This window comes from Hyperolius riggenbachi, chromosome 10 (genome assembly GCF_040937935.1).
Source record: "Hyperolius riggenbachi isolate aHypRig1 chromosome 10, aHypRig1.pri, whole genome shotgun sequence".
Lineage (NCBI taxonomy): Eukaryota > Metazoa > Chordata > Amphibia > Anura > Hyperoliidae > Hyperolius > Hyperolius riggenbachi.
This window is the reverse complement of record NC_090655.1, coordinates 173,307,190-173,331,314: the sequence shown is the minus strand read 5'-3', so window position 1 is coordinate 173,331,314 and position 24,125 is coordinate 173,307,190. Positions and strand designations below refer to the sequence as shown.

The following is a 24,125-nucleotide window of genomic DNA, read 5'->3' as shown; positions in this document are numbered from 1 at the left end:
TCTGCATGCTTGTTTCTGGTGTGATTCACACTACTGCAGCCAAATAGATCAGCAGGGCTGCCAGGCAACTGGTATAGCTTAAAAGGAAATCAATATGGCAGCCTCCATATACCTCTCACTACAGTTCTCCTTTAAGCAACCTAATGGTTCTATTGCATTGAGCATAAATGTTAAATTTTAGGCTAGCTTCACTTACTTCTGTAGTGGTACAGTGCTTAGGGTGACATGCCCACCACACAGTGAGATCTGGGTTCGATTCCCAGCTATGGTATGATGTATACTCATGTATGTATCCCCAGCTATGGTATGATGTATACTCATGTATGTATTCCCAGCTATGGTATAATGTATACTGGTTTTTAAAATAGTATAATTCCCTGGCAGAAGAGACCCTCCTCCCTCCGGTAGAAGGGGAGGAGGGAGGCCAATTAAAATCTCCCTAGCAGAGTGTGTAGCAGCTGTCCCATAACTAATTAGTGTAGCCAGACAACTGAGTCAAATGGTATAAAGGACCTAGCTTGAAGGGAGGGTAGGCGGGTTCTCTAGCACTGAAAGCAGTGTGTTTGACAATAACATGTCTGCTGACAGTGAAATGGAGGCTAAAAATTTTGCTCAATACAGCATTATGGGGGCGAATCGAACTTCCGCAAAAGTTCCTGATGCAGGCGAACGCGAATCCCCAAAGTTCGCCTGGAACCGTTCGCCGGCAAACCGTTCGGCCCATCTCTAATCACAACCTAACCATGGCTTCTGCGCCGTTTTCACGATTGTGTACGCATTCACGGTCTGCCGAAGTGGATTTTAGTGATTTAAATTTGATCCACGGCCATGAATACCGGAAGCGGATAATGGAGAAATGGTCGAGAAGTCACGGCAAATTGTGATCACGACCTACATCCGAGCACCATTGGCACTGACATCTTCTGCAGCACTTTACAGAGAACATAGTCATGTCACTGACTATCCTCAGAGGAGCTTAATCTCTGCTATATATATAGTAACAGTGTTCTCCCCAGGCTCTTTTAGCCGGGTGCTCCACCTGGCTAGTTTTGGTGAGCACCCGGCGTTCATCGGCTCACCTCCTATTCTGTAAGCAGAGTTGCACACAGAAGCACCGGCCCTGCATTCTCTCATCTCGCCCCACCCATCTACTATTTCATGCCACCCGGCTGGAAAAAAATTCTGGGGAGAACACCGAGTTAGTAGTGCATCATTTTTTATTAGAAGAGGGGGCTTAATTCAAAGTTTCCTGTTGATGTTCACTGTCAGTGATTTACTAACTGCTGCTAAGTTCATATACATTGGGCCCTGCTCATGACCCGTCATTAACACACCCACTTTCTAGTGCACGGACAAGCCAATTTTTTGCCGCAGCACTCTACGCGCACCGCAGGTCAATTTCCCCTACAGTGGATCTAGCACTTGCATAGCACCCTCAAAAAAAAATCTTGGAGCCGCCACAATTCACTGTCCTGTTTTCCCACAGCACATCCTGCCTCCTAGCTCATTCAGCCTCTGTACTACCTTTCCTGCCAGGTAGTCTAGATTGCACACTGCCACTGCAGACTGCACCATCTTTGGCTAGTCAGTCCCACTAGCGTCGTGACGGGGGTGCAGGGGGTGCGACCCGCACCAGGTGGGGTACACCCAGCCACCCTAGGGAGGTGTGCTCTGTAATTGAGGGGGGAGCCGCGGGGAGGGCAGCCCGACCTCTCCCTCCCTAACTCTCCCAGGGCTGCCCTCCGTGCTCCCTCCTCCAGACTGCGGACAGCAATGTGCAGGGAAGCCTGTACTAAGATACTCACCTACCTGGTTCCAATCGCCGCTCATTAGCCGCCGGAAGCTTCCGGCTAAACAGAAAGCAGCATGTATATGAGCGTATGCAGAGAGGAGACCGGAGGCTAGTGAGCGGCGATTGGAACCAGGTAGATGAGTAGCTTAGTACAGGGGCACCTACCTAATACTGGGGGGCAGATACCTATCTAACCTATAGGGGGGGAGGGGGCAGCTACCTATCTAACCTATACTATGGGAACCTACCTAATCTAACCTATAATGGGGGGCACCTACCTAATCTAACCTATAATGGGGGGCACTTACCTAATCTAACCTATACTGAGGGGCACCTACCGAATCTAACCTATACTGGGGGGCTCCTACCTAATCTAACCTATACTGGGGGGCTCCTACCTAATCTAACCTATACTGGGGGCACCTACCTGATCTAACCTATACTGGGCAGCAGCTACCTAATCTAACCTATACTGGGGGGCAGCTACCTATCTAACCTATACTGGGGGGCAGCTACCTATCTAACCTACACTGGAGGCACCTACCAATCTAACCTATACTGGGAGCAGCTACCTATGTAATCTATACTGGGGCACCTACCTATCTAACCTGTATTGGGGGCACCTACCTAGCTAGCCTATACTGGTGGCAACTATACTGGCTACCTATATTGGAGGCACCTACCTAACTAACCTATACTGGGGCCACCTACCTATCTAACATATGCTGGGGGCAACTATTCTGGCTACCTATATTAGCCCACTGCCTTATTATTACAGTTACTGCCACCCATGTGATGTCATGTCCACACCCATTTTTTTGCCGCTGCGCGCTTCGCTTTTTTTGGGGGGGGGGGGTCGGTAAATTATCCGCACCGGGTCTCAAACACCCTAGCTATGCCACTGGTCAGTCCTAGATTGATTTGCATTTGTTCCAGACAGTCAGCTCCACACTTCAGTCAGAAACATCTGATTTGCATGCTTGTTCAGGGATTATGGCTAAAATAATCAGCAATGTGCATTGTAGGAAATAAATATGTCAGCCTCCATATCCCTCTCACCTCAGGTGTGCTTTCAAGTATAAAAGACAGAACCTCTCATGTCATGCTTTGTCTTGATGCAGGATTGGGGTTAAGGTTTGCTTTTGTTCAGTAATCTGTATACTGTATGCATCAAGAAATATTTCTGGGCCCCAGGGAAGGTTGCCATAGACTGGATTGGTAAATATATGCAACGTGTAACTGTCAGGAACCGGCCCGCGGCATGCCTGCGTGTACGGTTCCCGACTGCGGGTTTGACCAGATCAAGCGGGGAACAGCCTTATTCAAGCTACAAACAAGGCTGTGACCCTCAGACCACTTCTCACTGCCACCACTAGCGGTTTGCTAGACACGTCCACTCTGCTGTCGAGTGCTCAGCGTGCACTCCGTGTTTTCGTATTCGGGTCAGCTTTGCGCTTTAGGCCGAATACGGGAACGCCACGCACCCACACACACAGTACAGTTGTACAGTAACACAGCACAATCAGGCACTGACTTGTTATGCAAGTTACACTGTCGTGCAGCAAAACCACTAACAGTCGTTCCGAACGATACTGTTAGCCACTCCCACTCTGCTGTCGAGCGCAGAAGTGCCCCATACACACAATACAATTACAATTTCATATGGTAGTGTTGTTCAAGCATACAATTAGGCATGGACTTTTTACACAGTTACACTGCAGTCTCTTCTAGGCTGTGAGTGTTAGTTTAGTACAGCAGAAGTCAAGCTTATTAAATAACGATTTAATATTCCAGGAAAACGTGGAACAGTGCAGAAAAGAATATATACAAAAAATTACAAAAACAAAATAAACATTACAGAATTAAAAACCAAAGTTACACACAAGGACAGTTGCGTAAAATAAACGGGGGAAAAAAGGAACGTTACCAGCATAGATTAGAACGTTGTTTGACAGGAGAACGCCGTTTTTTCGACCAGGAGTCAAGATCATCCCTAGCTATGCGCTATCTCCAGGAGAAGATGCCCTGTGACTGTCCTGGACCAACTTAAATAGTCAGAAGTGTCCCCTGGGGCATTTAATGTCCAGCCCCCAGGAACTAATGCAATCTCCTAGATTGTGACATCACCGAATGCTTGTCATAGTCTTCCTGTGATATGCGAACTTTAAAGGGTTCCTGTTTTAGCTTTTTGAAGGTTGCAGAATTCAACAGGTAAGATTGTATCCTAACAGACATCAAAAGGCTTCCTCAACATCATTTCCTAGCATCAAAGCTTTCCTGTCTCCGTTTTAAAAGTCTGCAGAGATTTCCTTCTCCCAATAGATGTAATTTACAGGATATAGTTTGCACCTCCACCAATAATTCAATTTCCTCACAATGAAATAGTGCTTAACACACATGTCAAACGTTTGGTGAGGAGACTCTTCCGGACTAGTCTAGAGTTCTTCACAATGCTTTAACAGCCTTCATCAACAGAAGTGTAAATGTTTCAATTGTCAATGACTTCAAAGCTTCAGCTCCAGATAAGGTGGAACAAAACCCTTCACTTCTGCCATTGTCTGATTAACCCCAGCTCTATTCACGGAAGTCAGCTTTAGATGCAAATGTAATACAGCCAGATGACAATCGCTTCAAAGCAGAATACATATATAGCAGACAAAGCAGATGGCAGTTACCTCTAATATCATGACCATATCATAAATAGTCGCCATGTCCTGCGTATTACTGTACATATCGTCATCACCACATATACCATCCATATCCTCACACCATATCCTCACAGTAACCACACCCAATTTAGCTATGGCCACATCCACTTTTGGCTGCCTGTCAGGGGCCCACAATTGGTATTTTGCACAGGGGCCCGCTGCTGACTGTGTCCGCCACTGTCCAGAGGCTTCCCCCTCCAGAGGAAAAGTCCCCCAAGGGGTACTTTTTTTTTCCTTGCAGGTTTTCTTTAAAGTTTATTATGCATGTTAAGGTACTATCACACTACCGAATGGGAGGTACTGGTAATAAATAACAATTGCACAATGCCCAAACAGGGCTAGACCATAAGTACCAGAAACTTGGTCAATAGTAGACCTATCCCATGTACACAACAATATGATCGCTGTAGTAATACATGGTAGGTTTCCTGTCTCAGGTAATGAGAGATAAAAGACTGTATATGGTCAGTATTGGTATGAACACTAAAGGGTGAGGGTCTTTGCTGATCCCCCCCCACTGGTCAACTAGTATTCCCCGTGGGGTGTAGCTATATCTGCCCCAGTGTCACCAATTGAGACCTACATCACAGTACAATTTCCTCTAAAAATTAATACCTATACAATGAGCACAATTGTGGCAGAAAAACACTGGGTGCAAGTTCCCCTAGTACTGGGGTGTGGTTTGCTCGCACACAGGTCAATGTAGATCAGCCACACTAGTTGCAAAGGACCCCATAGGGGTCAAGGATATAGGTAATCCTCCTTCTCATGTTAAGGTACATAAATTATTTAACTTTTTTATGTGTATATATTTATGCTTAACTGCCTTTTTAGAAGGCATGTGATGTAACTTTTTTATAGTATAAGGCCCGGTTCACATTAGCGTTTTTCTGTGGAGCCGGCTGTAAGGATCCGGCCATCAGGAAAAACTGTCAGTTTTTACAGCCAGTGTGCTGTAAACTGTCAGTTTTCTATTTGTTACTATGTAGCTGCAAAACCTTCCATGTCCATTCCGCTGAGCAAAACGGTCCGGAAAATTGGGTCCTGCAGCATTTTTTCGTCCGCTCAGCGGAATGGACCACGGAACCGTACAGCCGGTTTCGTTGGCAAATGCTAATGTGAACCGGGCCTTAGGCTACATTACACTTTCTTGCAGCTGTTTAAAGGCAGGAAATAAGCTATATTGTGCAACAGATGTAATGACTAATAGTCTGACAGCTTGTCACACTATTATGTCCCATGGGAGTAAAACAAACAAAAAAATACATTATCAGCATAACTTAGCATATAAAAGTATGAGGAACCTATAGTAGTTAAAGAACTCTGAGAAGTCAGACAAAATCTTCAGGAGAAAACAAAGCAGACTCAACGGGTAAGTGAACTATTTGTGGAACAAATGTGTTGTGATGGAAAAAAAAAAAAAACTTTAGGGCTGGAACCCACAAAGGCGATTTTGAGAGCATTTTTGGAGCGTTACAGAACGCTAGCGTTTTGCCAAAACGCTCAGCTACTGTAAATAGATGGGGCAACTTCCACTGGAGCGTTTGCGATTCCTCAAATCGCAAACGCAGGACATGCAGCATTTTGGGAGCGTTAGCGCCTCAATGTAAAGTATATAAACCCTGGCGTAATCGCTCATCAAAACCTGCATGAAGCGATTTTGCTATTGTTTTAACATTACCACACACACTGTAAAAAAATTAAAATTAATTGAAAGGACAAATCAGACTTTAAAACGCTAATCGCTACACAATCGCTGGCAAATTGATGCACTTTGTAAAACCACTTCTCAAAACGCTCATGAAACCGCTGACAAACTGCTTATACAAAATGCTAGCGCTTGCGATTAGCGATAGCGTTTTGCAGTGGGTTCCAGGCCTTAGGGTGCATTTTCACTGACCGCATTGCCGCACCGCATACACCCGCATACAGTTGCACCGCAATGCAGCTCAATACAATCCCTATGGACCTGCATGCGAACTGCAGAAAACTGCAGCATGCTAGTCCTTATCGCCCCCGGAAATTAACTCAAATGGAAACATTACATTGATTAACATTAACTGCAGTTTGCATATGGTGCATTGCGGCGAACGCACCGCTTGTAGTGGAAACGGGCCCTCAAAGAGCCATTTCACACAGATGGTCAAGGGTTGTTGACTTGAATTTGCTTCTGGAATTTGGTTAGCATTTATAACAATAAATCTGCCTGTGTAGCACTAATCCAGAATGTTGGAAAAATAGCAATCAAATGCAGCAATAAAATAAATAGGGGTCTATCAAATGCTGAGTACACACGTCCGATAAAGATCGTTCAAAAACGAACAATACCGATAATTGGAACGATAATCGTGTATGAAAAAACCACGAACGATCATTCCAGTGAACGATAACGATCTTTATCGGGCAGTTTGACCGATCCAACCCGGCGGATTTTTTTCCACGATTATCGTTCGATCGTTATAATGTGTACAGAGATCGTGCAATAGTTAAGATCTGTTAAGGAGTACGCATGTTCCAAAATCCGGAAGTTTCGTAACTATTTTTAACTAACAGACTGTAACGAACGTAATTATTGTAATTCTACCTCTGTATGTTTTTGCAAAACCCACCTCGGAGTCGGCTGATTTGTTTCTGAAGTCACTTCCCTTTGCGCACGCATATTCTATCATTCGTCGTACATGTTTTTTGGGTTAAATCGTTCTCATCTGTACACAGTTGTTCGTTACGGACGATAAATTCCACCTAATTTAAATTTTAAATATCGTTCGTACGTCACGAATCGTTCGTTTTGAACGATCTTTATCGGGCGTGTATATGAACCTTTAGGTCCATTGCACACATAACAGAATTTGTGTGTGACTTGCATTTTTGTGAATTCGGGATTACCACATATCTGATAGTCAATGTCATCACATTTGACTTGTGTTGTGTGAATTTTCTCATGCAAATTCAATGGCCTCAATTCACTAAGCAGTTTAGACGAGTCTACAGATGTTTTTTAGTCTACAGATAGTTCGATGTAATGTTTTAGACCTGGTCTAACATTCAGTAATTACACAATTTACAAAGGCTAACAAGGAGTAGCCACGCCCACTTTTTCTAATAGAGATTAGACCAGCTGATTTCTTGTCGGTAAAGTAATTCTGTGAGATATTTTAGATGTTATGCTACGTACACAATTGAGATAAAAGTCTTTGGAAGGGCTTGTGTCCACTATCGCAAATCTGCATGCGTCCAAAGCGTGCGGATTCACACATGTAATGCAAGTGGATGGGCCTGTTTCCACTGTAGCGTTGTTGAGGTGCGTTTTTTTTCAACAGTGAAAAAACGCACAAAAGAGCCGCAGAATTTGCCTGCGAGTGGAATGCATGCGAATTGCATGCAATGTATTTAATAGGGAAATCGCATGCTGTTTCCCCATGAGTTTTTTGCCGCGAATTCGCATAGGTACGAATGCAAATTCACACAGGCAGTGACATGGCTAAAATCGCATATACCCTCACCTATGCAAAAAACGCATGGGGAATCGCACTTGCATGCGATTTCATCAGTGGTGGAATCCAGGCGATTCTGCACCGCAATAGTGGAAACGAGCCCGAAAAGGCAAGATACCAGACCAATTTTACCTCCTTCCATGTAGTATGAGAGCATACTCTACACCAAGGGTCCCCAAACTTTTTCAGTCAAAGGCCGGGTCAACATACTTCAGACTGTTGGGGGCCCGGAACATACATAAAATGATGTTGAAAAACTTTACATTAAATCTAAGTATTGATTCCCCTCAATCATGCCCGGTGGAGAACTCCTAGCAGCAGCCATTCAGGCATGCGACGCCCGAAGATCATCTTTTTGCACCAGACAGTGAAGCATTCAGGTGACAACCTGCCGTCCAGTTGGATAGTAGGGTCACCTGATGCAGAATTGGATTTGAAGCCAGCAATCAGGGGAGGACTGGGACCTTTTGGCTTGGAGGGAAAACACAAACTAGAGGCCGTTTTCACGGCAGCCCAGACATCACACACGTGCTATATGCCAGTAGTCATGTGGGAAATACAGCAAGAACACTCAGAGATCGGATGACAGGTAAAGTATAAATGCACTGGCACCAGGGGGCATGTAATACATTTTGAGATACAACGGCCGGGGTTTCCATTGCGTTCATCGTTCCTCTACCAGCAGCCCATCTGGAGTCTAGGGACTGTTTGCAAGCAACCCTTCTGGAGTCCAGGGACTGTCGAAAACTTTTCAACCTAGACAATACCTTATGTAGCTATGCACATGTAGTCATTTTAACAATGGTGAGAGACCAGACAGATTTTTTTCCCATGGACCCTGCAGGCAAGCCTCTGTTCTGCATCATGCTGTGTATATTTACTTTATATAGACAAGATGGCGCCTGCTGGGTAGCCACGGCCACAGGGCTCCGGCTCACATCTTTCTTTTTTTCCCCTTTTTTCCCCTGGACTGATGGCTAGGACTGCCCAGGCAATCTCACTCCAGCTCTGCCACACCATCGGGCAGATGGGAGTCACTCGGGCTTGACGGGCTCTGGCTGAGCGGCACTTGCCATGGGGTCCGGCCCACCTCGAGGTCAGCTCAGCTGATGACCCACGTGGCACCGGCCCCAGCCGCTCCGATTCCACCTCTGCTGCTTCCCACGTGGTGCTGGCCCCAGCTGCTCCGACCGCCCCTCTGCTGCCCGCTCACCGGCGCTGCCTGGATGCTCCTCACCACCGCTGCCTGGATCGCTGCACGATAGACCAAGCGGCGCCGGCCCCAGCCGCTCCGATCCCACCTCTGGAACACTGTGTGTGCCTGCTCCGGATGAGTCATCGTCCCTCCTGCTGCTGCTCCGGCACTCCATCACCGCTGACTGAGACACCGTGCAGCCTGCAGATGCGATGCTTTCCCCAGCGGGCTGCCAGCCTGCCACCACTCCACTGGGTGTGCCGGGCAGCTGCTCTTCGGCAGCACAGCAAGCGGGAGCCCTTCTCCATCACCGCTGACAGCCTCCACCATGCTGGATCCACTCTGCACCATCACTCTCGGACCCACTTTGGACTGCTGGGGCTCCACCACTGGCGGGACTCCAGGACGCCAGCCCTGAGCTTGGGGGACACTCCATGCGCACAGGAGGCCCGACCACCGCCGCTTCCTGCCAGGCCTCCCACGTGGTAGAGATCCTCAGGCTGCGCTCCGGAGAGGGTCTACACAAGCCGCAGCCTCCAGCCTGCTCGGCCGCCCAGTGTCTACCACTGCTGTGGTCTGTGTTGGCCTGCGTCACCACCCAGCCCGGAGGATCAGCGGTCAGCCTGCACCACCACCAAGATCTGAAGTTCAGTGGCCCACCTGGCGTTTTTCCACCTGGCGACTTTCCACAGGGATGGACACTGTCCGGACTGATTGTCGGACCCTGGGGTGCATTCTAGCCTGCAGCCCTGAGGGGGACTCTGCCTCTGTCTCTCTCCTCTTGCACTGGTTCTTTATCTTTCTTCTCTCAGTCTCTCTTTGGCTATCCCTTCTCCCCTTTTCTCTCTCTCTCTCTCTCTCTCGCTGTCCACTCTTTCCAGGACACACTGCGGGGCGTCTGAAGCTGCTGCGGAGCTGAGCGAGCGCCACCGGCAGATGGCCACCGGCTGCTCCCCTCACACAGCACTCCAGACTTCTCCACGCGTCCTTCATTATAGTTATGTGCTGTATACATAGGTTTATGCTACTTTGTACTACTGTACCTGACTGTATATGTTGGATTGCATGCATGTGTTTTGAACCATCTCCGACCCTGTTTGAGCCAAAAATAATTCCGGGTACAACCCCCCGTTGTACTTGGCGAAATAAACATGATTCTGATTCTGATATTTACCAGCTTGCCCGCACTCTTATTGCTCTGTAATTGGAGGTTTATTTCCCTCAGCCAGCCTAGTGGTTCACCTTATACAAAAATATGAATGCACCAGGCAATGTACCAGCCCTTAATCAATAAATGAGAGGCAGCCTGGGGGGAAATCTACCCCCTTCCCCCCTGGCCAGTCCTCCCATGCCAGCAATTGACTGCTCGCTGGCTTCTACAGTAAGTGGATGGGTGGTGCCAGCACTGCTATTCCATATGTGGGGCGCCAACATTTAAAGGTGCAGTGGGCAGCATCTATAAGTTATACATTTTGCGTTTGGGGGCCCAGTGAAAAAGCCTCGGGGGGGGGGGGGGGGGGAGAGCATTCGGCCCGCGGGCCTTAGTTTGAGGATCACTGCTCTACACAGTCTATCCTATTGAGCTGAACTCCCCATCAGATAAAATCTTTGCAAGATGCTGCGCACAAAGATGCTGTACACATTCAAAAGATCAGTATCTGCAAAAGATCTGTTCCTGCAAAATGCATTCATAGTCTATGATATCTGCAGATCCTCATACACACTTTGTTTTAGGGCCCGTTTCCACTAGAGCGAATCTGCATGCGTTTCCTGCATGCAGATTCGCATAGACAATACAAGTGGATGGGCTTGTTTCCACTTGTCAGTTTTCCTGAGCGTTTTTCTGAGCAGGATTTTTCTGCACGGCAGAGCCCGCAGAATTCGCTTGCGTGTGGAATGCATGCGAATAGCACGCAATGTATTTAATAGGGAAATCGCATGCGGTTCTGACATGCGTTTTTCCCCACAATTTCGTGTGCGATTTTGCATATAAACTTATGTAAATTCACACAGGACGTGACATGGTTAAAATCGCATTTACCCTAACCTATGCGAAATCGCAGCAAAAAACGAATGCGGAATCGCACCTGCATGCGATTTCGTCAGCGGTGACTATGCGGCAATTTCGCACCGCACAAGTGGAAACGGGCCCTAACAGACATTCATCTGCATATCTGACAATCATCTGCAGATCTGAAGATCCATCCTGGTGGATCTGATCTGCAGATGAATGTCTGTTAAACAGGGTGTGTATGAGGATCTGGAGATATCATAGACTATGAATGCATTTTGCAGGAATGGATCTTTTGCAGGAACAGATCTTTTGCAGATACTGATCTTTTGAATGTGTACAGCATCTTTGTGTGCAGGATCTTGCAAAGATTTTATCTGATGGGGAGTTCAGCTCAATAGAATAGACTGTGTAGAATATGGCTCTCATACTACATGGAAGGTGGTAAAATTGGTCTGATAGCTTTAATTTATCTTTCAAGTGTGTACACACCCAGACCCGTTTCTAGGGCCGTGCGGCCCGTGCCGCCGCCCTGGGCCCCGAAGGACTGTGTGCGCTGTAATGGAGGGAGGACCCGCAGCCGCGGGGAGGGCAGCCCGACCTCTCCCTCCCTTCCTCTTCGCGGGCCGCCCTCCGTGCTCCCCCCTCCGAATGTAACTGCAGGGAAGCGCTGTGTAGGGAGGGCAACTCACCTCCCTGGTTCCAATCGACGCCTGTCTCCGTCTTCTCTTCATGGCCGCTCATAAACATGCCGCTTCCTGTTTACCCGGAAGCAGCGTGTGTATAAGCAGCTATGAGGAGAAGACAGAAGAGGAGACAGGCGGTGATTGGAACCAGGGAGGTGAGTTGCTCTCCCTACACAGCGCTTCCCTGCAGTTAAATTCGGAGGGGTGAGCACGGAGGGCGCCCGGGAGAGGAGAGGGAGGGAGAGGTCGGGCCACCCTCCCCGCGGCTGCGGCTCCCCCCTCCATTACGAGGGGGCACCTACCTATCTAACCTATCCTGTGGGGCACCTACCTAATCTAACCTATACTGTGGGGGGGGGGGGGCACCTACCTAATCTAACTTATACTGGGGGGCACCTAGCTAATCTAACCTATACTGGGGGGGCACCTACCTAATCTAATCTATACTGGGGGGGGGGGCACCTACCTAATCTAACCTATACTGGGGGGGCACCTACCTAATCTAACCTATGCTGGGGGGCACCTACATAATCTAACCTATACTGGGGGCGCACCTACCTAATCTAACCTACACTGGGGGGCACCTACCTAATCTAACCTATACTGTGGGGGGGGGGGCACCTAGCTAATCTAACCTATACTGGGGGGGCACCTACCTAATCTAATCTATACTGGGGGGGCACCTACCTAATCTAACCAGAGCCGGGACAAGGTCCTCCAGCACCCAAGGCTGAGACACCAAAGTGCGCCCCTCCATCCCTGCCACCCGAGCCATCAAACACTGATTGCTATTAGACTAAGAGGCGCCACAGGGCCCACAACCTCCCCAACACCTTAATATCTAGTTATCTGGCTTGCAATCACTGCCATGTATCCCCTTTTCTTATTTCTTTCTGCTTCAAACACAATTAGGAATGACAGCTGAATGAATTCTGCGCCCCCTCGTACACTGCGCCCTGAGGCTGGAGCCTCTCCAGCCTATGCCTCGGCCCGGCCCTGAATCTAACCTATACTGGGGGGCACCTACCTAATCTAACCTATACTGGGGGGCACCTACATAATCTAACCTATACTGGGGGGGCACCTACCTAATCTAACCTACACTGGGGGGCACCTACCTAATCTAACCTATACTGGAAGGCACCTACCTAATCTAACCTATACTGGAAGGCACCTACCTAATCTAACCTATACTGGGGGCACCTACCTAATCTAACCTATACTGGGGGGCACCTACCTAATCTAACCACACTGGGGGGCACCTACCTAATCTAACCTTTACTGGGGGGCACCTACCTAATCTAACCTATACTGGGGGGCACCTACCTAATCTAACCTATACTGGGGGGCACTTAGCTAATCTAACCTATACTGGGGGGCACCTACCTAATCTAACCACACTGGGGGGCACCTACCTAATCTAACCTATACTGGGGGGCACCTACCTAATCTAACATATACTGGGGGGCAGCTACCTATCTAACCTATACTGGGGGGCACCCACCTAATCTAACCTATACTGGGGGGCACCTACCTAATCTAACCACACTGGGGGGCACCTACCTAATATAACCTATACTAGGGGCCCCTACCTAATCTAACCTATACTGAAGGGCACCTACCTAATCTAACCTATACTGAGGGGCAGCTACCTATCTAACCTATACTGGGGGGCACCTACCTAATCTAACATATACTGGGGGGCAGCTACCTATCTAACCTATACTGGGGGGCACCTACCTAATCTAACCTATACTGGGGGGCACCTACCTAATCTAACCACACTGGGGGGCACCTACCTAATCTAACCTTTACTGGGGGGCACCTACCTAATCTAACCTATACTGGGGGGCACCTACCTAATCTAACCTATACTGGGGGGCACTTAGCTAATCTAACCTATACTGGGGGGCACCTACCTAATCTAACCACACTGGGGGGCACCTACCTAATCTAACCTATACTGGGGGGCACCTACCTAATCTAACATATACTGGGGGGCAGCTACCTATCTAACCTATACTGGGGGGCACCCACCTAATCTAACCTATACTGGTGGGCACCTACCTAATCTAACCACACTGGGGGGCACCTACCTAATATAACCTATACTAGGGGCCCCTACCTAATCTAACCTATACTGAAGGGCACCTACCTAATCTAACCTATACTGAGGGGCAGCTACCTATCTAACCTATACTGGGGGGCACCTACCTAATCTAGCCACACTGGGGAGGGGGGGGGGCACCTACCTAATCTAACCTATACTGGGGGGCACCTACCTAACCTATACAGGGGGGCACCTACCTAATCTAACAACACTGGGGGCACCTACCTAATCTAACAACACTGGGGGGCACCTACCTAATCTAACCTATACTGGAGGGCCCCTACCTATCTAACCTGTATTGGGGGCACCTACCTACCTTGCTTATACTGGTGGCAACTATACTGGCTACCTATATTGGAGGCACCTACCTAACTAACCTATACTGGGGGCACCTACCTATCTAACCTAGGCTGGGGGCAACTATTCTGACTCCCTATATTAGAGGCACCCACCTAGCTAACCTTTACTGGGGGCACCTACCTATCTAACCTATACTGGGGGGCAACTATACCGGCTACCTATACTGGAGGCACCTACCTGGCTAACCTATACTGGGGTGGGGGCAACTATACTGGAGCACCTATGCCTGGCTACCTATACTATGCCTAGCTACCTATACTGGGGGGACCTATAGCTGGCTACCTATACTGAGTGCAGCTAGAGTGCATCTACCTAATCTAACCTTTACTGGGGGGCACCTACCTAATCTAACCTATACTGGGGGGCACCTACCTAATCTAACCTATACTGGGGGGCACCTAGCTAATCTAACCTATACTGGGGGGCACCTACCTAATCAAACCACCCTGGGGGGCACCTACCTAATCTAACCTATACTGGGGGGCACCTACCTAATCTAACCTATACTAGGGGGCAGCTACCTATCTAACCTATACTGGGGGGCACCCACCTAATCTAACCTATACTGGGGGGCACCTACCTAATCTAGCCACACTGGGGGGCACCTACCTAATCTAACCTATACTGGGGGGCACCTACCCAATCTAACCTATACTGAGGGGCACCTACCTAATCTAACCTATACTGGGGGGTAGCTACCTATGTAACCTATACTGGGGGGCACCTACCTAATCTAACCTATACTGGGGGCACCTACCTAATCTAGCCACACTGGGGGGGGGCACCTACCTAATCTAACCTATACTGGGGGGCACCTACCTAATCTAACCACACTGGGGGGCACCTACCTAATCTAACCACACTGGGGGGCACCTACCTAATCTAACCTATACTGGAGGGCCCCTACCTATCTAACCTGTATGGGGGCACCTACCTACCTTGCTTATACTGGTGGCAACTATACTGGCTACCTATATTGGAGGCACCTACCTAACTAACCTATACTGGGGGCACCTACCTATCTAACCTAGGCTGGGGGCAACTATTCTGACTCCCTATATTAGAGGCACCCACCTAGCTAACCTGTACTGGGGGCACCCACCTAGCTAACCTGTACTGGGGGCACCTACCTATCTAACCTATACCGGGGGCACCTGCCTATCTAACCTATACTGGGGGGCAACTATACCGGCTACCTATACTGGAGGCACCTACCTGGCTAACCTATACTGGGGGCAACTATACTGGAGCACCTATGCCTGGCTACCTATACTATGCCTAGCTACTGGGGGGACTATAGCTATACTATCTATACTATACTATACTATACTATATATACTATACTATACTAACTATACTGGGGGGACCTATAGCTGGCTACCTATACTGAGTGCAACTAGACCTGGCTAACCTACACTGCAGACATGTATACCTGGCTCTGCGGGGGGGGGGGGGGGCGCAATTGTAACCATTTGCATTTTAGCCTAGAAACTGCCCTGTACACACCATTAGAGTTGAACCTTTTGAATTAATTATGCAGGAGTTTCATTGTATGCAGAGGAGAGCTAATCAAAGGAGAAGGATGTCAGTCATAGCTACTTGTTTGTGAATTTCATCTTTTGATCATTTCCTCTGCTTTACCCACCTAATTACCAAATGTTTCAGGGCCCATTTCCACTTGTGCGGTGGGAATCGCCGTGGTAAAAATTTGCATGCGGATGCAAATTTCTCATGCTTTTATATGCAAATTTTCATGCAAATTCGCATACAATTTCGCATGGATGACTATGTATGCGAATTTAACCATGGCAGTGCCTGTGTGCTTTTCCATTGATTCCATGCGAAATCGTATGCGAATTTGCATGAAAATTTGCATACCAATACCGCATGCAAATTCCCTATTAAATACATTGTATGCGATTTGCATAGCGGTATGCGAATTCTGATGGCTCTGTCGTGCAGATTTTGTCTGCACAGAAAAACGCAAAGGAATCCTGACAAGTGGAAACAGTCCCATTCACTTGTATTGGCTATGCGAATTTGCATGTGGCAAACGCATGCGAATTCGCGATAGTGGAAATGGGCCCTCAGACCAGGTCTAAAAACAGGTCTAAAACATTTGGTAAAAGTGATTTACCCTTTGATGCAACTGACCAAACAATCAGTAGACTAAAAACCATCTGTAGACTACTCCAAACTGCTTAGTGAATTGAGGCCAATGTAGAGAAAAAAACAGTCTACATGTATGCTTTTTTTATTTTTTCTTTTTTTGTATACAAGTCAATTGGAGTTGCGAATTCTCTCATTCCAAATGTGAGGCCTGGAACCCACTACAAAACGCTATTGCTAATCGCAATCGCTAGCGTTTTGTATGAGCAGTTTGTAAGCGATTTCATGAGCATTTTAGGGAGCGCTTTTAAAAAGTGTATCAATTTGCCAGCGGTTGTGTAGCGATTAGCGATTAGCGTTTTAAAGTCTGATTGGTCCTTCCCCCTGAGGGCTGGAACCCACAAGGGCGATTTTTTGAGCGTTTAGGGAGCGTTTGAAAATGCTAGCATTTTGTAAAAACGCTCAGCTAATGTAAATTGATGGGGCAACTTCCACTGGAGCGATTGCGATTAGAAAAATCACAAACACAGGACATGCAGCATTTTGGGAGCGTTAGCACTTCAATGTTAAGTATGTAATCGCTGGCGTAATCGCTCATCAAAACCTGCACTGAGCGATTTTGCAAGCGTTTTGAAGTTACTGCACACTGTAACAAAATTAAAATTAATTGAAAGGACCAATCAGACTTTAAACCGCTAATCGCTACACAACCGCTGGCAAATTGATACACTTTTTAAAAGGGCTCCCTAAAAAGCTCATGAAATCGCTTACAAACTGTTCATACAAAACGTTAGCGATTGCGATTTGTGATAGCGTTTTGTAGTGGGTTCCAGGTCTGAAAGTTTGTTTGCAAATGTGAAGTTAATTACTTTTAATTTCATGTTAATTGGCTTCATTGGCATGCACAGAAAAATTGCAATGCAAAAATTTGCATAAAAATGTGAACAAACAAAATAAGATTTGGAAATGAAAAAAAAAAAAAAACGTAGAATCACAAATATGAAAAAACACTGCCAAAAATCTCAGGGAAAAGTGTGAAGGCTGTCTTAGGGCTCAGACACACTATAAGGCCTAGTGCACACCGGAGCGTTTCCGCTGCGGTTTGCGATCTGCTTGCGGGTGCGGATCTGCTAGGGTAATGCATTTCAATGGGGTGGTGCACACCAGAGCGGGAGGCGTTTTGCAGAAACGCATACTCCCGGGCTGCAGCAGATTTTGGATTGCGGATGCGTTTCTGCCTCAATGTTAAGTATAGGAAAAACGCAAACCGCTCTGAAAAACGGCACTTCAGAGCGGTTTGCCAGGCGTTTTTTGTTACAGTAGCTGTTCAGTAACAGCTTTACTGTAACAATACATGAAATCTACTACACCAAAAACGCTACACAAAACCGCAAAACGCTAGCTGAAACGCTGCAGAAAAATAAGAAAAAGCGTTTCAAAATCTGCTAGCATTTTGCGGATCTGCTAGCGGTTTTTGGTGTGCACCAGGCCTCTGAGCGCTTTTTGGCCTCCAGAGCTATAAGAGCTTTAAAAAAAATGCTCCCATTGACTTGCATTAAAATTGCTGTAAAATCGCGATAAAATTTAGCGATTTTACTGCGATCACGATTTTACTGCAATTTTAATGTCAATGGGAGTATTTTTTAAAAAGCTCTCAAAAAGCTCTGGAGGTCAAAAAGCAATCAGAAAAGTGCTTTGAGGGTAGGAACACACTAGGCAGAATCACATACATGTTTTCCATAGCACATAGTGGAAAACGCATATGTGATTCTGCCTACAGTGCCTAATGTGTTTCTACCCTTAAGCCGCATCTACACACGTAGATGCGGCCGCGATGTTCCTTATCAATCGAGCCGCTGATGCGATCCAACAGAACGGATCTTGCTTCCGCCGATTCCCTGCTCGCTCCCCGCGAGGGGACAATGGCAGGGAATCAAGCGGAAGATAAGTGGCGCCGGCGGGGACGAGCAGGGAATCGAATGCGGCGCAGGCGCGGCAAGCGGGGATGCGGCGGGCACGCGCGGGGATGCGGAAGAGGCGATCCGGTGGCTAATCAAGCCGCCGGATCGCAGCCTCATCTACGCGTGTAGATGAGGCTTAATGCTACATACACACTTGAAAGATAAATGAAAGATATCAGACCAATTTTACCCCCTTCCATGTAGTATGAGAGCCATACTCTACACAGTCTATTCTATTGAGCTGAACTCCCCATTCATAGTCTATGATATCTGCAGATGCTCATACAGGTCTAGTGCACACCAGAGCAGTTAGGCAGCGTTTTTCGATCTGTCTGCGGATGTGGAAACGCTTGGGTAATGTATTTCAGTGGGCTGGTGCACACCAGAGCGGGAGGCGTTTCGCAGAAACGCATACTCCCGGGCTGCTGCAGATTTTGGATTGCGGAGCCGTTTCTGCCTCTAATGTTAAGTATAAGAAAAACGCAAACCGCTCTGAAAAACGGCACTTCAGAGCGGTTTTGCAGGCGTTTTTGTTACAGTAGCTGTTCAGTAACAGCTTTACTGTAACAATATATGAAATCTACTACACCAAAAATGCTTCACAAAACCGCAAAATGCTAGGAGAAACGCTACAGAAAAATAAGAAAAAACGTTTCAAAATCTGCTAGCATTTTGGGGATCTGCTAGCGGGTTTTGGTGTGCACCGGGCCACACACCTTGTTTAACAGATCAGATGATTGTCAGATACAGTATGCAGATGAAGTCTGTTAAACAAGGTGTGTATGAGGATCTGCAGATATCATAGACTATGAATGAATGCATTTTGCAGGAACAGATCCTTTGCAGATACTGATCTTTTGAATGTGTACAGCATCTTTGTGTGCAGCATCTTGCAAAGATTTTTATCTGATGGCGAGTTCAGCTCAATAGAATAGACTGTGTCGAGTATGGCTCTTATACTACATGGAACTGGGTAAAATTGGTCTAATGCAGGGAATACACGGTACGTTTATTCCCGCATAATCGAGCCGCTGATGGCTTGATTGATAAGTTCCGACGTGTCCGATACCCCGCCGGATCGATTCCTCGCTCCATACCGGCGGGCAGGACAAAAGAAGAGATGAGCGCAAGATAAGGAACTGCAGTGCTGAACAAATGCTGCTAATAAACCCCATGCATATTATTTTTTACTAGTAGACCCAAGCCCGTTTAAAAACAGGCTCTAGGTCTTTTTATGGCCGCCGCCGCCGCCAGTGTGCATGCGTACGCACGAAACTGCCGAGTGCGCACCCGTTCCCGCCGTGCACTCTCCCACCTGCACCCGCCCACCCAGCTCCCTGGTCCCAGCTAAAACCTGGGACGCAGGGACAGCTGCTGGACGCAGCGACACTTAGGTTTTATTAGGTAGGATGATCTTAGACAAAGTATACACTTTCAGTTATAATTGGCGGTACTTATCCGTTAGCCGGGCGCATCCGGCAGGTGGCGCTAATTACTATTCCCCCTCCAGGTCGACATGGATAGTAGGGAAAGATGTAACTCTGGTGGAGTTTTGTCGCCACCTAGAGGATGCGCCCGGCTAACGGATAAGTACCTAATTGGCCAATCACTGTCCGTTCTCAAAATTGTGCTCTAGTCTAGAGCCTCCTGATATATTTAGGCCTCTTTTCCATGGACAGTTGGTAGGCAGAGAAATGTCTCTGAAATTCTCACAACTGCTCACTGCTGCCTGGTAACTGCTTGTTGCTGCCTGGTAACTGCTTGTTGCTGCCTGGTAACTGCTTGCTGAGCACACAGCTCAACAGTCCGTAGAAAAGAGGCCTTAGGCTGGGTGCACACTTATCACTGCGGGAAACGTCGCATTTGTATGCATATGCGTTTGTGTGTTTGTACTGCATTTTCCATGCGTTTGTGTTTTTGCGGTTTTTGTTCCTGCACATGTGGTTTTATGCGTTTTGTATGCCTTTTCATGTGTTTGCGGTTTGCATATACAAAATGCATATGCATTTTGTATGCATCTTTCTATTGCGTTTCATGCAAATCACTAGGAAGTCAACAAATACATCAGAAATTGTTTGTTTTAACAAAAACGCATGAAAAACGCATACAAAACGCATTACAATGCATCACCATTGACTTTCATTATGTGCGGTTTTGATGCGTTTTTGAAAAATATGCAACAAAACCAGCGTTTTTAAAAATGCAAATGTCAAAGCGCATACACATATGTTTTTTGATGCGACCCATTGAATAACATTACATGCATAAACTCTGCATTTTCCGCAACGCTAGCGTTTCTGTTTAGTGTGTTCCCTGCCTTAAAGCGACAGAACGTGCAGGGGCCTTTGCATTATCAGTAATTGAAATCAAATTAGTGACTTTCCTGAGTTTAGTAATTACTTAAAGGGACTCCAAGCAATGCCTGTGGGTATGCTTTTAATCAGGGTCGGACTGGGACACTAAGGGCCTACCAAGGAAGCTGCAGCCTGGGGCCCACCCCCTCTCCTGCTCCCCCATACCCCCCGATCCCCTCTCCTCCTCCTCCTCCCCCCCCCCCCCCCCATTTTGGGCTCACATACACATGTACTCTAGAAATTTTGCATGATTTTATGGTAGGGAATAGATTGTGAGCACTTCTGAGGACAGTCTCCAATAGGGATATGTCCACATGTGGCGCACGCAGCACGCCGCAGCAAAAATAAATGAGTGTCACCATGCACTGGAACATGGGCATGGTCATGATGAGTCATGGGCAGACTTTAAAATAAAAAAAAATAAAAAATAAGTAGCGGTGTTATCCACAGACATTAGGTCTGACCAGATACATTTTAGATAAAATAATCAAGTAGTTACATGCCTCATGATAATTCATCAAGTAGTCAAATGGCAGCAGATTTCCCGACAAAATGCACTCAGATTGGCGGCAGATATCCCCACAAAATGCTATCAGATTGGCGGCAGATTTCCCAACAAAATACAATCAGATTGGCGGCAGATATCCCCCACAAATTGAAATTAGATTTGCAGCAGATATCCCCACAAAATGCAAATAGATTGGCGGCAGATATCCCCACAAAATGCAATCAGATTGGCCGCAGATTTCCCAACAAAATACAATCAGATTGGCCGCAGATATCCCCACAAAATGCAAGTAGATTGGCGGCAGATATCCCCACAAAATTCAATTAGAGTGGCGGCAATTTTCCCAACAAAACACTATCAGATTGGCGGCAGATATCCCCACAAAATGCAATTAGATTGGCGGCATACTTCCCCAAAAAATACAATCAGATTGGCGGCAGATATCCCCACAAAATGCAATCAGATTGGCGGCAGATATCCCCACAAAATGCAATCAGATTGGCGGCAGATATCAAGCACAAAATGCAATCAGATTGGCGGCAGATTTCCCAACAAAATACAATCAGATTGGCAGCAGATATTCCCACAAAATGCAATCAGATTGGCGGCAGATTTCCCCACAAAATACAATCAGATTGGTGGCAGATATCCCCACAATTGGCGGCAGATATCCCCACAAAATGCAGTTAGACTGGCAGCATATATCCTCACAAAATGCAAATAGATTGGCGGCAGATATCCCCACAAAATGCAATCAGATTAACGGCAGATTTCCCAACAAAATACAATCAGATTGCCAGCAGATATCCCCATAAAATGCAATCAGATTGGCGGCAGATATCCCCACAAAATGCAATCAGATTGGCGGCAGATATCCCCCCAAAATGCAATCAGAGTGGCGGCAATTTTCCCAACAAGATACACTCAGATTGGCAACAGATATCCCCACAAAATGCAATTAGATTGGTGGCAGACTTCCCCACAAAATGCAGTCAGATTGGCGGCAGATATCCCCACAAAATGCAATCAGATTGGTGGCAGATATCCCCACAAAATGCAATCAGATTGGCGGCAGATATCCCTACAAAATGCAATTAGACTGGCAGCAGATTTCCCCACAAAATACAATCAGATTGGCAGCAGATGTCCCCACAAATTGCAATTAGATTGGCAGCAGATATCCCCACAAAATGCAAATAGATTGGCGGAAGATATCCCCACAAAATGCAATCAGATTGGCGGCAGATTTCCCAACAAAATACAATCAGATTGGCGGCAGATATCCCCATAAAATGCAATCCGATTGGCGGCAGATATCCCCACAAAATGACATTAGATTAGCGGCAGATTTCCCAACAAAATACAATCAGATTGGCGGCAGATATCCCCACAAAATGCAAGTAGATTGGCGGCAGATATCCCCACAAAATGCAATCAGAGTGGCGGCAAATATCCCCACAAAATGCAATTAGATTGGTGGCAGACTTCCCCACAAAATACAATCAGATTGGCGGCAGATATTCCCACAAAATGCAATCAGATTGGCAGCAGATATGCCCACAAATTGCAATTAGATTGGCAGCAGATATCCCCACAAAATGCAATTAGATTGGCGGCAGATATCCCCACAAAATGCAATCAGATTGGCGGCAGATTTTCCAACAAAATACAATCAGATTGGTGGCAGATATCCCCACAAAATGCAATCAGATTGGCGGCAGATTTCCCAACAAAATACAATCAGATTGGTGAGAGATATCCCCACAAAATACAATCAGATTGGCGGCAGATATCCCCACAAAGGCAGGTCCCCAGTTAGTAGGGGCCCCAGAGCTGAGAAGGAGGGGGGCACAGTGAAGGGGGGAAATTGTGCAAAGAGCAGCGGAGAGGGGGGGAGCCTCCCCCCCTCACCTAGGGCACCCCCTTCCATACTCCCCACAAAATGCAATCAGATTGGCGGCAGATATCCCCACAAAATGCAATCAGATTGGCGGCAGATTTCCCAACAAAATACAATCAGATTGGCGGCAGATATCCCCACAAAATGCAATCAGATTGGCGGCAGATATGCCCACAAATTGCAATTAGATTGGCAGCAGATATCACCACAAAATGCAATTAGATTGGCGGCAGATATCCACACAAAATGCAATCAGATTGGCGGCAGATTTCCCAACAAAATACAATCAGATTGGCGGCGGAAATCCCCACAAAATGCAATCAGATTGGCAGCAGATTTCCCAACAAAATACAATCAGATTGGCGGCAGATATCCCCAAAAAGGCAGGTCCCCAGTTAGTAGGGGCCCCAGAGCTGAGAAGGAGGGGGGCACAGTGAAGGGGGGAAATTGTGCACAGAGCAGCGGGGGGGGGGGGGGGAGCCTCCCCCGCCTCACCTAGGGCACCCCCTTCCACACTCCCTTCTCCAAAATTGCAGCCAGCCAGCGGCAGCAGCGAAAATAGCGAAAACTAAAAGGCGTAGGGCGGCGGTTCATATATCAATGGAAAGAGGTGAAAGAGAGCTTCAAAATAGTATGCATCTTTCCATAGTTACTGCACTGCTCGGAGTCCCTTTAAATTTGCATAATTACGTCCATTTTCGTAATTAAAATAACTTTATTTCTATAGAAAACATGAAATTTCATGTTAAACGTGAATTTGCAGAATTCCAAATTACGGTTTTGTATTGCAATCACAAATTACAAATTTGTGTCGTAGCTGCAAAATTTGCATCTGTAATTAGGGAAATGCAAAATTACGCAAATTTCGGCTCAACACTAATCTCTAGAAACATCAGTCTTTCAAACCTCCCTGACAAACCTATGTGACAGATTTTTC

General features: G+C 47.0%; 1 protein-coding gene across 3 annotated transcripts in view; it reads left to right on the top strand.

Moving 5' to 3' along the window:
- The first annotated feature begins 5,792 nt into the window (after window positions 1-5,792).
- Window positions 5,793-24,125, top strand: part of SLC43A3 (solute carrier family 43 member 3) — a 1,442,737-nt gene continuing 1,424,404 nt past the window's right edge. For all 3 annotated transcript variants that reach the window (XM_068255264.1, XM_068255263.1, XM_068255265.1), the window contains exon 1: window positions 5,793-5,872. The gene's annotated coding sequence lies outside the window, so the exon portion shown is untranslated. The remainder of the gene's footprint in view (window positions 5,873-24,125) is intronic.